Source organism: Macaca mulatta, chromosome 2 (assembly GCF_049350105.2).
Source record: "Macaca mulatta isolate MMU2019108-1 chromosome 2, T2T-MMU8v2.0, whole genome shotgun sequence".
Classification (NCBI taxonomy): Eukaryota; Metazoa; Chordata; class Mammalia; order Primates; family Cercopithecidae; genus Macaca; species Macaca mulatta.
This window is the reverse complement of record NC_133407.1, coordinates 181565946-181582561: the sequence shown is the minus strand read 5'-3', so window position 1 is coordinate 181582561 and position 16616 is coordinate 181565946. Positions and strand designations below refer to the sequence as shown.

At 35.5% G+C, this 16616-nt stretch overlaps 1 long non-coding RNA gene across 1 annotated transcript; it reads right to left on the bottom strand.

The window, feature by feature from the left end:
* Positions 1-6570: 6570 nt before the first annotated feature.
* Positions 6571-16306, bottom strand: LOC144339451 (uncharacterized). The gene is made up of 3 exons (XR_013414475.1): positions 16138-16306; positions 7594-7682; positions 6571-7038 (listed from the first exon to the last, which is right to left on the bottom strand). It is a non-coding gene; the product is annotated as an uncharacterized LOC144339451 (long non-coding RNA).
* Between the last annotated feature and the right edge of the window lie 310 nt (positions 16307-16616).

Sequence of the window (16616 nt, the reverse complement as noted above, 5' to 3'; positions counted from 1 at the left end):
ATACTATCATTTGTGTTAAAGCAAACTAAATATTGCCTGAGATGGACTCCGTACTTCTATATTTGAGTCCTTGTGGATGAACTGTAACCTAGCTTGATAGTCAGACAAGATTGAAACCCTAACTTAGGAGTATGCGCCTGTAAAAATAACTGAGTCTTGGCCAATCTCAGTGGCCAGACTTCAGCCACTCACAGACTGCTAAGTGTTCAAACTGTGTTCAAATAAGGGAAATGCCAACTGTAACCTATCCAGCTGTTTCTGTACCTCACTGCAGACTTCTGTACATCATTTCCCTTTTTTTTGTCTAAGAATCTTCTTCTATCACATGGCTGGACTGGAATCTCTGTGAATCTGCTGTGATTCTGGGGGCTGCCCGACTTGCGAATCATTCATTGCTCAATTAAACTCCCTTAAATTTAATTTGGTTGAAGTTTTTCTTTTATCATTTGTAAGTTATCCATTTCTTATTGTTAGAGTGAGAGTGACATCACACATTTTTAGCTGAAGTGATGCTTTAATATGGCATTTGATGTCATTCAATTTGGAGAAAATTTCCTATATTACTTATTTTATAATATTTTGTTTTCTTCTTCTAGATTCCTTTTTATTGGATATTAAATTTTTTAGACTAATTCTCTAATTTTCTTATATTTTCTTTTTTATCGTTCATCTCTTTTTCTTTTTGTTCCTTCAAGAGCTTCTTGACTTGTTCAATTATTCTACTGAATTTATGTCAATTTAAAATGTATAATTTCGAAGAGTTCTTTCTTGTTTCCTGACTGTTCCTTTTATAGCATACTTTTCATATATCATGAGTTTATTTCTTTTATATCTCTCTGAGAAATTAATATGCTTATTCTAAAATCTTTTTCTGCCCTCTGTCTGACCTGTCTTACCTATGTTTCTTTCTTTTCTGCTTGTTTTAGTTTCTTTCACAATGAAAGTTTTGCTTAAGTGTCTGATGATCCTTGCTTCCCACTCATATTTAAGAGTCAAGCAATAAAAAGCTCATTGGAATATTTTCCACTGGATAAGGGAACTCTGGTGACTCCCTCTGAAGGGTAATCAGGTATGAACAGCTTTTCTTTTGGGAGATTCCAAGATCCAGTGTCTGTAAGATGCTCTTCTAAGTGGTCAGTCTCTCTAGAGAAGAATTATCAACGCTTTGGTCTGAGAAGTGAGACCTGGCTCCTGGCATTAGGGTGAAATGGGAGCCAGTTACCCCCACTGTTTACTACGTGTATTTTTGTTAGCTCTTGATCTTCTTATCTTCTGTGTTATAAGTCTAGATCTCTCAGGTTAAATTTTTCACCAAAAACTCCTCAACTCTGTGAGACGAAGAGGAAGTAATTGCCTAGATTCTTCAGTTTAATAAAAGAATATGGCATTTAAATGATCTATTACTTTAAACGAATTCTTTCGTTCATCCCAGAGCTTTATGTTTCTATTTTTTATGTCCGCTACCTCTGTGTCTCTTTGCTCAACTCAGTAGAGGAAGATGAAATCTAAGTATCTTTAGCATATGCTAAGTTAGTTACTGCATCTTTATCCTCTTTCCATCTTTTACAGCTCCATTGATATCAGGGATGATGTCCCTTCCTTGTTCTTTTTTATTGTCCTATGGAACTATAGTATTTATGTTCTGTACCTTACTGATGCTAGTTTTCTTTTAAGAACTTGAAATAGCATGACTGACACTATCTTCATTAGAACAGAATGAAATACAATATCGTTTTTTCCCTGTTTTGATTCATTTGGTTCAGAGATCACCATGTAACTTCAAGTTCTGGCAATGTGGTACCTTGGAGAAAATCTAATATTGGCAATTGTAGGTTACTATAGACATTTGTGTCTCAGTGGGCAGTGAGCTGGGTATCAGTGGCCAAAAGCTTATTACTTGGGAACTCTGGAAGAGCAATCATTAGTTTGGCATGACCCAAACTAGGCATACCCATTGTGATCTTTTCCCAAATACAGGGTTCTCACTATGGGCTCAGAGGAGGAAGAGGCAGGATTTCCAGTTCTTAGCACCACAGTGCTCTAGAAATTATCTAGGAGTGTGTGTGCCAAGGTCAAATTAATCTTACTCCAGTAATTCCTAGATTTTTGCTGGCTCTGTTTCTCAAAGAATCATCTTGTCCCATCTGAACCATCCAATAGGATCCAGATGGCATTCCCTTACCCTCTTTCTGTATAATTACCCTATTATACACCTCCCTTTCAATAGTCATTAAAGCCAATGAAGTTGTTTTTCAAAGATTCTTCATCAGTTCTTTTAAGGAGAAAGAGGATATTGAATATGGAACTTGCCATTGCTACATTGCTACTACATTTGATTTTCTGCTTGATAGCTATGTCAGCTCTTTGGGCAGCCTCATCTGCTGCCTTTTAAAAATATAACTATTATATAAAAGAAAGTATGATATCAATAGAAAACAACATTTAAGAGGAAATGAAGAGAGAGAGAGGAAGTTGATGAGCATCAAAAGAATGGTGTCAGCAGTTTCATTTGAGAGTAGCATAATTAATGTCTTAAGCACTTGAGATCACAAAGAATCCAAAAGAGAAAAATCCCTTATCCATTTTTCTTCCTCTTCCTCGGATGGACACAAAATAATTCAGGAAGATTACTTCATAGTTTCTGGGTTAGGTTAGGATATAGGGGAAGAAATTTCAGTTATCATTTACTGTAACTGTGTTCAGGAAAAAAAATTCTTAACAGCGTTGCTGTCTCCAAAACTGCTAGAATTTCTAGGTTAAATGAGGCCTAAATATTTCAGGGCATTTTACCAGTGACAAATTGAAGAATATACCTATAGGTAAAACAATTCTGGTATTTTCTTTCAGAGAGGAGATAGTAACTAAATATCTGAATCACAAAGATCTGTTACTGTTTCTATGGGGAGAAAGTTTTTTTGATGTACTTTTGTTAAAGTAAAAATAAAAGTACCTAGCTTCCTTCTCTTTTATAAAACAATATATTTAACTGACAAATCCAACAAGCAACTAAAGCAAAACCAAACATAGATGAATCATAAAATGTATTTAGATTGTACTCCAAATAAAATTTCAGGTCATCTCCATAAGAGTTTAGTCTGGTAATTTTACTGACATGCGCAACTCCAGGGGTCAGAAGCATAGCTATTCATTTTGGAATCATCAGGGTCTTGCACAATGTTTAGAATGCAGTAGGTGTTAATGAATGTTTGAATAAATAAATGGATAAATAAACTGGAAACAAAAATACCTGGAACAGACCATTATAAAATAGTGTGGTTCCCCACAGCGACAGTAGGAAAACTCTCATAGTCCTCATGGCCAAGTGAGAGCCTGATCATGCTGATGATCAGGTCCCAGGGTTCATTGTTTCCTGGCAGTTGCCACTAGCTCCATCCACCAATGGGCCAGAGAGCACATGATCTCTCCCCAAGCTTGCCCTTCAAGTTTTATCCTTCGGTATCCCTGACATGAACCCTTTCCTTTGGTCAAACTGTTCTACTCATTGTTTTTGGAACACCTTAACTCGCCTTCCTCTCTATGCCTCTGTTTACATTGAACTTAGAATGTATTGCTTTGCATTTCTGCTTATAACATTCTACCTATGTTAAACACCAAAATTCTTCTAGAAGATCTCTCACCACTAGTCATCCTTATTTTAAGTAAGACTGTCTTAGATCACTTGTTATCTCTTCTACCACATAGCATTGATTATGGGAGCCCTTGTACTGTAGTGATTTTAGACACTATGGAACCCATCTCGCATATCATTTTTCCCCCTCAGAAGCATTTAAATTTGATGAATTAACTGATTGATAAATTCAGCATCAAGTATTTATTGATTATTTTTACCATGTAACATGCAGGTATCATGAAGAATGCAAAGGTAATTTGAATAATAAGATTATAGTGTACCAAGGGAGATAGGACATATAAAAGTAGCTACAGTACAAAGTAAATAGTTAAAAAAAATAATGACCCATATAAAACGTTACAGGGTTAAGAGTGCTGATTCCAGGTTTGGGGATAACAGGAAAGCTTAATTAAGGAGGTGTTATTTTTGCTCGTTTCCAATGAAGAACAAGATAAAGACATGGAGAAGAGCATTCCAGGAAAAAGAAATGCTTAAACCAACTGTGGGTCTGGAGTAGGGAAGTGCTAGAATTTTTGGGAACAGAGAGCGAGAGAGTGGTTCAATTTGGTTTAGGTCTTGGATATTTGATTGGGTATTTAGGAAATAAAGGTAGAAAAATAGTCTGGGATATATTATACAATAAGAAGTTGTGACTTTTTTCTGCAGTCAAAGGCATTTGAGAAGGAAGTTATGAAGTTGTGTTTGATCAGAGCTATGTCTCCCGATTAGATTAGCATAAGTGAGAATATGCTTTAAAGAAAGAGAGGTATCAAAGGAGGAGTGGATTGCTCCAGTCTATACAGAAGTAATGAGAACAGGATAGTGGGAGTGGGAATTAAGAGGAGAGGACAGTTTTAAATAGAAAATCCAGATCTGATCAGCTGAACTGGGCATCAGAGTGAGACTTTAATCCTGAGTGACTGTGTATGATTTGTCATAAAATAAACTGCAGAATTCAGAATAAAATACATTTGTAAGGCCAAGTCTTACATTCAGTCATTGAGAGAGTGAGGGTGAAGCATTATAGGGAAACCTAGGTGGACATATCTCCCATAGCAATAAAAAATGTAGCAGAGACTGGAGGGCTGGAGATAGAGGGATTGGGAACCATATTTCTAAAAGTCATAGTTAAATCTTGATATTGAATGAGAATGTCAAGGGAGGGAGTATAAACAAGAATAGGGAAGGGCTCCAAAGTCTTTTCCCTGAGGAAAGCCTGAACTTAGGGGGTTGGGAGCAGCAAGGGAAGCCTGGTAAGTAGGCGGTGATCAGGTTGTAGATGTAGGAGGAATACCAAGAGTGTTGTGTTATAAATGTCAACGGAAGAGGAGATTTTCAAGAAAGGGCCATCTGTTACATTAAATGTTGCAGAGCTGTAAAGGTGAAAGGAAATTTGGCTTGTTACTACATAATCAGATAATGACTTCTGATAGTCTAGCTTCAGTAAATTAGTAGAAGGCAAACACCAGATTACAAGGATTTAAGAATGAGTCGGGTAATAAAGGAGTGGAGGCAGCAAAGTGTTTGGAAAACTTTGGTGGTAAGGGGAGACTCAGTAAGGTGGTGGTAAGGGTAAAGAGACTCAGGACAACATTTCAAGAAAGGAGGAAGATCCCTTCACCTTTTTGTGTGTGTTTTGTTTTGAGAATGAAGAGACTATTGACAGGCTTAGCTGAAGGTGAAGATGCAAGAGACAAGAGTCAGCTGAAGACTGATTTTCAGAGGGCTCCCTCATAAAGATTTCTACGGCTGTCTACACCGGAACACACAAAAAATAATCGTCACAGCAAGTCTTTTTCTTTTACATGATCAAACAAAACACTTAATAGTAGTATTTTGAGATCTTATTTGTAAACAGATAAATTAGAAGATGAAAGAACTCACCATATTAAGGATTACAAAAGAATTGTTCGGATAAAGGTTAATTTCTCAAGGGTTTCTTTGCAAAATCACTAAATGCTTAATAGTGTGAAAAACTAAAAACTATAGTATTCCAATCCAATGCTGATAAAATATCACCAGAAATTAAGATAAAACAAACGGAAACTACAGAGCTAAAAAGGGACATTTATATTTTGATTTAAAGTTCACATTTAAAAAATGAATTTTTTATTCATATTTACCACTTTACCAAATTTTTAATTCATATTTATTCACTTTACCAAAAAGAAAGCTAAATCACCCCTCTGTTCTATTTAATATAAAATACCAGGGACCCTGAATGTGACCAGCTACTCATTTTGTGCCTTCTGGGAAAGCCCCACCAGAAAAGTCATTTGAATCACCTGACTGGGCTAGAAGGCAGCATGAAGATGAATCATCACTGTAGAATGTTCTGAATGCATGCTGTCTTCAAGAAAATTAATTATGCATCTGTAGTATACATTTTACTGTATAATGCTATATGAAAAATGTTGTATAAGATAAAAAAACCCCTTAAGTTCTATAACCATTTTTAGCACAATAAAGGTGATATAACACCTATTTAGAGAGAGCACTCTGGGGTTTCAATTATTGTACACACTGCTGTAGGTGCTTTCAGGGCTTAGTAACTACATAGGGCTAAAGTATTAGACAGGTGCAAGAAAATTCTTAGAATGAAAGTAGAAGGTATTTTCATATATTTGAACTCTGAAGAGTTGCAGAGGGACCCATTCAAGTATTCATTTCAGTTTTGACCAGCACTTGCATTTGAGGAAACTATCCAGAGCGGGAAAAATAACCACTCAAAAGGAATAGATGGAATAATGCACGACATTCACACAGGGCCAGGATTAGTATCTGATCCCACTAGCCAGACTGGAAAATGTTATAATTTACAGGATGTTGGGTAGACTAATTAAAGGTTCTTGCCTTTACAGTGAACAATAATTAGCCCTAAATGAAACATAGCTCTGCTCCTGCCTAACAAATTTTAAAAGCAAGACCTAAAAGGATCGAACTGTTTTGAAGTATTTTAATTACATCTGAGAACAAAGCTCAAGAATCTTTTTGCAATTAAAAAATATTCTGCATTCAACAGGTAAAATCACAACATCTGACATCCCACCAAAAGTTATCAGGTATGCAAAGAAGTAGGAACAGATGATCTGTAATGAAAAGAAAAATCAATCAACTGAAACCAATCCAGAACTGGTATAGATGTGAGAATTAACATACAAGTCATTTAAACAGTTATTATAACTATGTTGTATGCTCAATAAGATAAGTAGGGACATGGAAGACATAAAAAGACCCAAATCAACTTATAGAGATGAAAACTGGCCAGGTGCCGTGGCTCATGCCTGTAATATCGTGCTTTGGGAGGTTGAGGCAGGAGGATCCCTTGAGCTCAGGAGTTTGAGGCAGTGGAGAGCAATGATTGTGCCATGGCACTCCAGCCGGGGTGACAAAGCAAGATTCCATCCCTAAAACAAAAACCAATGCAGATGAAAATTACGATGTCTGAGATGACAAATACACTGGATGGGATTAATGGCAAATTGGACATTGCAGAAAAAATAATGAACTTGAAGACAAAGCAATAGAAATAATTCAAAAGTAAACAGAGAAAAAGGAACAAAAAAATAAATAGTATAATCAGTGAGCTGTGGAACAACTTCATGTAGCTTAATATAGCTGCAACTGTAGTTCCTTAAAAAATGCAGAAAAGTATTTTAAAAATGATTGCTGCAAGCTTCTCAAATTTAGTGAATTATAAACCCACTGATCCAAGAAGTACAATGAAACGCCAAACCAAGCAATTCGAAGAAAACTGCACAAAGCATATTATTATTAAATTGTTTAAAAATATTGATAAAGAGAAAGTCTTACAGGCATGAAGAGAAAGAAGACACATTATGTACAGAGGAACAAATAGAAAGATAAGAGGAGACTTTTCACCAGAAACAATGCAAGTGAGAAGACAGTGACCCAACATTTTCAAGTACCAAAAGGAAAAACTGTCACACAGAATTACATACCCAGTGAAAATATCCTTGAGAAACAGGATAAAATAAGGCCATTTTTAGACATACAAAAGTCTGAATAATTCATCATTAGCAGAGTCATGCTACAAGAAATGTGAAAGGAAAAAGACATCAGATAGAAATATTGATCTACACAAGATATGAAGAACATAAAATGGTAACTACATGAGTAAATACATAAGATATTTTTCTTATTATTTAAATATTTTAAAAGAAAATTAAATATTAAAAGAAAACAATGACAATGTAATGTATGGTTTGTATTAAACATATGGTGGTAGGCAAAATTCTAAAATTGTTACCCAAGATTCCATGCCCTAATCGCCAGAACCATTGAATCTGATGATAATATCATTCCTGTGATTATGTTATATTCTACAGCACAGCCAAGTTTAAGATAGGGAGATTATCCAGGTGGACCTGACTAACCATAGGAATCCTTTTAAACAGAGTTTTCTCCATTTGTTAGCAGAAGGGGAAGGCAGAGGTACTGAATGCACAAGAAAGATTGGGTGCATTGATCTGTTTGTAGATAAAAGGGTTCAAGTGCAAGGACCAGAGAGTGGCTGCAATGACCTGAAAGTAACCCCTGGTTAACAGTTGACTAGTAAATGGGAACTTGAGTTCTAAAACCATAGGGAACTATAGTCTGTTAATAACAGAAATGAGCTTGCAGCAAGACCCACAATCGAGATGAGAATACAGCTGGCTAATACATTGATTTTAACATTGTGAGAACCTGAGCAGAAAATTCAGTGAGGTAATTCCAGACTTACAGAAGTCTGAGATAGTAAATGGGTGTTATATTAAGCCTCTAAGTTTATGGTAATTTATTATGCAGAAAACCAATGAGAAAACTGACATAAATCGACAAGTAAATGGACATATGTAGAAGTAAAATGTATGACAAAAATAACACAGAGGCTGAAATGGGCAAAATGAAAGTACACTGTTGAAGCAATCTTATGATATGTGTAAGTTGTATACTATCACTTGAAGGTAATCTGTGATGTTAAAGATGTACACTATAAGCTTTAAATTATTATTGTTAATATTGCCAATAAAGGAGACAAGATGGAATCATAAAAGTATTCAGTTAATTCAGAATAAGGTGGAAAATAAACAAAAGAACATAGATCATACGTGAAAAATAGAAAAAAGTATCAAGATAATAAGTTTAATTCTAATCATATCAATAGTTAACACTAGTTGTAAATGGACTAAACACCCAAATTAAAAGGCAGATATTTTCACATTGTGTAATATGTATATGTTGGCTAAGAGAAATGCCCCTTAAATATAAAGGCACAAGAAGGTTAAAAATAAAAGGATAGAAAAAAATATATTGACAATAGTCAAAAGGAAGCTGAAGTGGCTATATTAATAACAGACAAAGTAGATTTCAGAATTTATCCTGAGATAAAGTAAGGTTACTTTATAATAATAAGGATGTCCATTTACCAGAAGAAAAGAACATTCCTGAATGTTCATACCATCAATAACAGAGCATCAAAATACTGGAAACAAAAAATGATAGAACTGCAAGAAGAAATAGACATAACCAAAATTATAATCAGGTATTTCAGGATCATTCCCTCCACAATTGATAGGACAAGGAGACAGAAAATCAGTAAAAACACAAGAAACTTAGACAAAACAATCAACCAAATGACTTAATTCATATTAAGAAGTATTTATGCAGCACTTCACCCGAAAAACAGCATAAACATTTACTTTCAAGTGTATATAGAACATTTACAAAGATCATATTCTGGGTCACAAAACATATCTCAATAAATTTAAAAAGAATTAAAGTTTTACTAAGTCTGTTTTCTGGCCACAATGAAATTAAATTAGAAATCAATAACAGAATGATTTTCTGGCAAATCCTCAAATATTTGTAAACTAAGTAAGACACTTCTAAATTGCCCATTGGGTCAAAGAAATGATCACAAGGGATCATGCTTGATGAGAAAGTAGGGAAAAATATTTAAAAAGTGAGATAAAGAGGGAAATTAGAAAGTACTATGAACTGAATGAAAATGAAATTACAACATATGAAATCGGTGGGATGCTGACAAATCAGAAATTATAAAAAATTTAATGCACTAAGAAAAGAAATTAAAAACATTCAGTTTGGAAATGAAACCATTTTTATTTATAGACAATACAATCTTCCATGCAGAGAGTCCAATGGAATCTACAAAAAGCTAAAAGAACTGAGTTAGCAAGATGGCAGGATACATTAGTATGCAAAAATCAGTTGTATTTGTACATACTAACAATGAACATGAGAAATTTAAAAAATCATTTAAAATAGCTTCAAAAATATGAAAATACTGCTGTATTTGATAAAAGGTGAGTAAGATCTGTTTACTGAAATCTAAAAAATATTACTGGGAAAAACTCAACAATGGAGAGATATACAATGTTCATATGTCAGAAGAATCAATGTTGCTATAAGGTCATTTCTCCCCAAATTGATCTAAAGATTTAATGCAATCCCAATCAAAGTTCTCACAGGCTTTTATATATGAATTACCAGCTAATTTTAAAATTCAAATAAAAAATGCAAAAGATCTAAAATAACCAGGACAGCTTTATAAATTACATACAGACATTATAAATTATAGTAACTAAGACAGTGTGACACTGGCATGGATGAATGAATGGACAAATGGACAAATGGATGAATATAATAAAGAGTCCAAAATTAGACATATTTAGAGATAACTGACTTTTTTTTTTTTTTTTTTTTTTACAAGGATGCCAAAGCCAATTCAGTGGAGAAAGGATGGACTTCTCAACAAATGGTGGTGGAACAGTTGGATGTTCATAAGGAAAACAAGAACTTTGATTTATATGTAAAACCTGATTCAAAATGGATTATAGATCTAAATGAAAGAACTAAAACTATAAAACTTTTAGAAAAAACATAAGAGAAAATCTTTTTTGACCCCAGATTAGACAAAATTTTAAAGATATGGCACACAAAGCTTAATTTATAAAAATAAATTTATAAATCAGACTTAATCAAAATTAAAAACCTCCCTTGAAAGACACTGTTAAGAAAACAAATTAACAAGCCACAGCCTGGCAGAAAATATTTGCAAATCATAGCTGATAATAGGCTTGTATCAAGAATATTTAAAGATCTCTAAAAATCCAACAATCGAAAAACACCCAAGGAAAATTGGAAAGAAGATTTCAACTGATGCTTCACCTAAGAAGATCTATAGAGAGCAAATAAGTATATGAAAAGATTTTCAACATCATTTGTTATTGAGAAATGCAAATTAAAGTAACTGACCATAACAAGTGTTGGTGAGGATATGGAGGAACTATAACTCTCTTATGCTGCTGATGGGTATATAAAATGATGTAACCTCTATGGAAGACAGTGGGATAAGCTGAATAGTGGTCCCTCAAAGAGGCTTATATCCTAATCCTTGGAGTCTGTGAATCTATTATCTTATGTGGTAAAAGGAACTTTGCAGATGTGATTAAATGAAAAATTTTGAAAATCCAAGAGAGTATCCTGAATTACTCAGGTGACATCAATGCAATCACAAGGGTCCTTAGAAGAGGGAGAGAGGAGAATCAGGGTCAGTGGCAGGAGACGTGAACACAGAAGTATGAGGTTAGAATGTCCTGAGGAATGGGCCATGATCCAAGGAATGCAGGCAGGTTGGAAGTTAAGGAGCAAAAGAATTCGCCCCTGAAGCCTCCAGAAGGAACATAGCCTGGGGGATACCTTGATTTTAGACTTTTGACCTCTGGAGCTATAAGAGACAAACTGGTGGTGTTTAAAGCTGCTCAGTTTGTGGCAATTTGTCACAGCAATATGAGGACTGGCAGATTCTTAAATTGTTAAATATACATCTACAAGTATCCTAGTCCCTCTACTTCCAGATACTTAAGTAAGAAAAATGAAAGCATATGCCTATTCAAAAACTTGTATATGAATGTTTGTAGCAGCTTCATTGGTGTAACTGCCAAAACCTGGAAACTAGCCAAATGTCACAGGTGAGTGGTTAAAGAAATCATGATATATTCATAAAATGGGACATTACCAAGAAATAAAAAAGAATGAATTATTGATAGACACAACAACGTGGATTACTCAGAATTATTACACTGATTAAAAAAGCTGGAGAAAAGAGTACAGTATCATTCCACTTTTTAAAATTCTAGAAAATGCAAACTGCAGTGACAGATCAGTATTTGCTTAGAAATGGGGAAGGGTAAGAGAACAGGAAAGAGTGGAAGGGAAGGATTACAGAAGGTCATGAGGATACATTTCGGGGGTGATGGATATGCTCATTGTCTTGATTGTACTGATGGTTTCATAGGAATATACATTATCAAAACTTATCAAATTGTGTACTTAAATATGTGAATTTATTGCATGTGAATTATACCTGAAACAAAAATAGTGACAAAGCATACATACCTTTACAACAAAGGTTGCTATGAAGCTTAAACGAGCTGTTATGCATATAACACTTGCTAAAATTACTGACACAGAATAAGCATTAAATAAAGTCCAGTTGTTACCACATCACACTTATTCCAAAATTGACCACATAGTTGGAAGTAAAGCACTTCTCAGCAAATGTAAAAGAACAGAAATTATAACAAACTGTCTCTCAGCCCACAGTGCAATCAAACTAGAACTCAGGATTAAGAAACTCACTCAAAACCGCTCAACTACATGGAAACTGAACAACCTGCTCCAGAATGATTACTGGGTACATAACAAAATGAAGGCAGAAATAAAGATGTTCTTTGAAACCAATGAGAACAAAGATACAACATACCAGAATCTCTGGGACACATTTAAAGCAGTGTGTAGAGGGAAATTTATAGCATTAAATACCCACAAGAGAAAGCAGGAAAGAGCTAAAATTGACATCCTAACATCACAATAAAAGAACTAGAGAAGCAAGAGCAAACACATTCAAAAGCTAGCAGAAGGCAAGAAGTAACTAAGATCAGAGCAGAACTGAAGGAGATAGAGACACAAAAAAACCCTTCAAAAAAGCAATGAATTCAGGAGCTGGTTTTTTGAAAAGATCAACAAAATTGATAGACCTCTAGCAAGACTAGTAAAGAAGAAAAGAGAGAAGAATCAAATAGATGCAATAAAAAATGATAAAGGGGATATCACCACCGACCCCACAGAAATACAAACTACCATCAGAGAATACTATAAACACCTCTACGAAAATAAACTAGAAAACCTAGAAGAAATGGATAAATTCCTGGACACATACACTCTCCCAAGACTAAACCATGAAGAATTTGAATCCCTGAATAGACCAATAGCAGGCTCTGAAATTGAGGCAATAATTAATAGCCTACCAACCAAAACAAGTCCAGGACCAGATGGATTCACAGCTGAATTCTACCAGAGGTATAAGGAGGAACTGGTACAATTCCTTCTGAAACTATTCCAATCAATAGAAAAAGAGGGAATCCTCCCTAACTCATTTTATGAGACCAACATCATCCTGATAACCAAAGCCTGGCAAAGACACAACAAAAAAAGAGAATTTTAGACCAATATCCCTGATGAACATCGATGCAAAAATCCTCAATAAAATACTGGCAAACCGAATCCAGGAGCACATCAAAAAGCTTATCCAGCATGATCAGGTGGGCTTCATCCCTGGGATGCAAGGCTGGTTCAACATACACAAATCAGCAATCATAATCCAGCATATAAACAGAACCAAAGACAAAAACCACATGATTATCTCAATAGATGCAGAAAAGGCCTATGACCAAATTCAACAGCCCTTCATGCTAAAAACTCTCAATAAATTCGGTATTGATGGAATGTATCTCAAAATAATAAGAGCTATTTATGACAAACTCACAGCCAATATCATACTGAATGGGCAAAAACTGGAAGTATTCCCTTTGAAAACTGGCACAAGACAGGGATGCCCTCTCTCACAACTCCTATTCAACATAACGTTGGAAGTTCTGGCCAGGGCAATCAGGCAAGAGAAAGAAATAAAGGGTATTCAATTAGGAAAAGAGGAAGTCAAATTGTCCCTGTTTGCAGATGACATGATTGTATATTTAGAAAACCCCATCGTCTCAGCCCAAAATCTCCTTAAGCTGATAAGCAATTTCAGCAAAGTCTCAGGATACAAAAATCAATGTGCAAAAATCACAAGCATTCTTATACACCAATAACACACAAACAGAGAGCAAAATAATGAGTGAACTCCCATTCACAATTACTTCAAAGAGAATAAAATACCTAGGAATCCAACTTACAAGGGATGTGAAGGACCTCTTCAGGGAGAACTACAAACCACTGCTCAGTGAAATAAAAGAGGACACAAACAAGTGGAAGAACATTCCATGCTCATGGATAGGAAGAATCAAGATCGTGAAAATGGCCATACTGCCCAAGGTCATTTATAGATTCAATGCCATCCTCATTAAGCTACCAATGACTTTCTTCACAGAATTGGAAAAAATGACTTTAAAGTTCATATGGAACCAAAAAAGAGCCCGCATTGCCAAGAGAATCCTAAGTCAAAAGAACAAAGCTGGAGGAATCACGCTACCTGACTTCAAACTATACTACAAGGCTACAGTAACCAAAATAGCATGGTACTGGTACCAAAACAGAGGTATAGACCAATGGAATGGAACAGAGCCCTCAGAAATAATACCACACATCTACAACCATCTGATCTTTGACAAACCTGACAAAAACAAGAAATGGGTAAAGGATTCCCTATTTTATAAATGGTGCTGGGAAAACTGGCTAGCCATATGAAGAAAGCAGAAACTGGATCCCTTCCTTACTCCTTATACAAAAATTAATTCAAGATGGATTAGAGACTTAAATATAAGACCTAAAACCATAAAAACCCTAGAAGAAAACCTAGGCAATACCATTCAGGACATAGGCATGGGCAAGGACTTCATGTCTAAAACACCAAAAGCAATGGCAACAAAAGCCAAAATTGACAAATGGGATCTAATTAAACTAAAGAGCTTCTGCACAGCAAAAGAAACTACCATCAGAATGAACAGGCAACCTACAGAATGGGAGAAAATTTTTGCTATGTACTCATCTGACAAAGGGCTAAAATCCAGAACCTACAAAGAACTCAAACAAATTTACAAGAAAAAAACAACCCCATCAAAAAGTGGGCAAAGGATATGAACAGACACTTCTTAAAAGAAGACATTTATGCAGCCAACAGACACATGAAAAAATGCTCATCATCACTCACCATCAGAGAAATGCAAATCAAAACCACAATGGGATACCATCTCACACTGGTTAGAATGGCAATCATTAAAAAGTCAGGAAACAATAGGTGCTGGAGAGGATGTGGAGAAATAGGAACACTTTTACACTGTTGGAGGGACTGTAAACTAGTTCAACCATTGTGGAAAACAGTGTGGCGATTCCTCGAGGATCTAGAACTAGAAATACCATTTGACCCAGCCATCCCATTACTGGGTATATATCCAAAGGATAGTAAATCATGCTGCTATAAAGACACATGCACACGTATGTTTATTGTGGCACTATTCACAATAGCAAAGACTTGGAACCAATCCAAATGTCCATCAATGACCGACTGGATTAAGAAAACATGGTACATATACACCATGGAATACTATGCCGCCATAAAAAACGATGAGTTTGTGTCCTTTGTAGGGACATGGATGCAGCGGGAAACCATCATTCTCAGCAAACTATTGCAAGAACAGAAAACCAAACACCGCATGTTCTCACTCATAGGTGGGAATTAAACAATGAGAACGCTTGGACACAGGAAGGGGAACATCACACCCTGGGGCCTGTTGTGGGGTGCGGGGAGGAGGGAGGGATAGCGTTAGGAGATATACCTAATGTAAATGATGAGTTAATGGGAGTGGCACACCAACATGGCACATGTATACATATGTAGAAAACCTGCATGTTGTGCACATGTACCCTAGAACTTAAAGTATAATAAAAATTTTAAAAAAAATTTCCAGCTGTTATTATTTTTTAGTTCAGAGGAGGAAGTGCTAGAGCAGTAATTGTGAATTACCAATAGTCTTTTGAAAGAAATGTCAAGTTGAATTTCCTCACAGTAGATATGGGAAAAAAATGAGGAAGAGATATCAAATTTAGAATTTTATTAAATATATTGCACAAAGATATGTTGCAATAAGAGTGTGGCTTGATAATACTCTTTCTATTTTAGGATGGGAGCTGTGAAATTCTTTCTTGTTCTTGGTACATAAAGTTTGCTTTTTAAGTGGCAAGGGTTCTATCATATTCTTCTTGGACACAGTAGCTGCTTAGCAAATCAGTCAGATTGAACAGAATTAATAGTCATCTCTGTCTTTCTAATCCAGGAACCTGAAATTCATGGCCCCATATGCTGTATAGTTAATTAACCTCAAAACAATTTTGGAGATTCCTTGCCTCAAGACACTTATTCTTCCCTGATGTAAAATATTTAGGTAATGATAGACATGAAACAGTGACTTATGCAAAGAACATACCTGGGGAACTCCAGAAACTGTAGGGGGAAGTGTCTGGGAGAGGTGAGGTTGGATTTGGCTGGGTTTGACAGGGTATTTTCATTTCCCATGGTTTCCACATGTTCTTTTCTGAGTGGAGTAGACTCTTCATCAACCAACAGATATTTGTATCTTCTTCTCTAGTTGTTGTCCTTGCTGGGGGTAGGAGTTGGGTACTGCTGTGTGGAATGACAATTATTTCTTCCACATTGTGCCTACCCTGAAATTTGTCTCTCACACGGTACTAAGTAACTCCATGCTGGTTGCATGATAGGCCATAGAAAGGTTTAACAGCCACACTTGGTTTCTCCTTCACAGCTAGTTTTATCACAGAACATTATCACTTGGAGAGCATATTACTTAATAAAATCCCAAAGCATAATTGTTTGTAACTGGTCAAGTTTACCATCTCAGTGAGGGTAGGACTGTAAATCTTTAGTGTTCTTCAGGATTGACTGAAA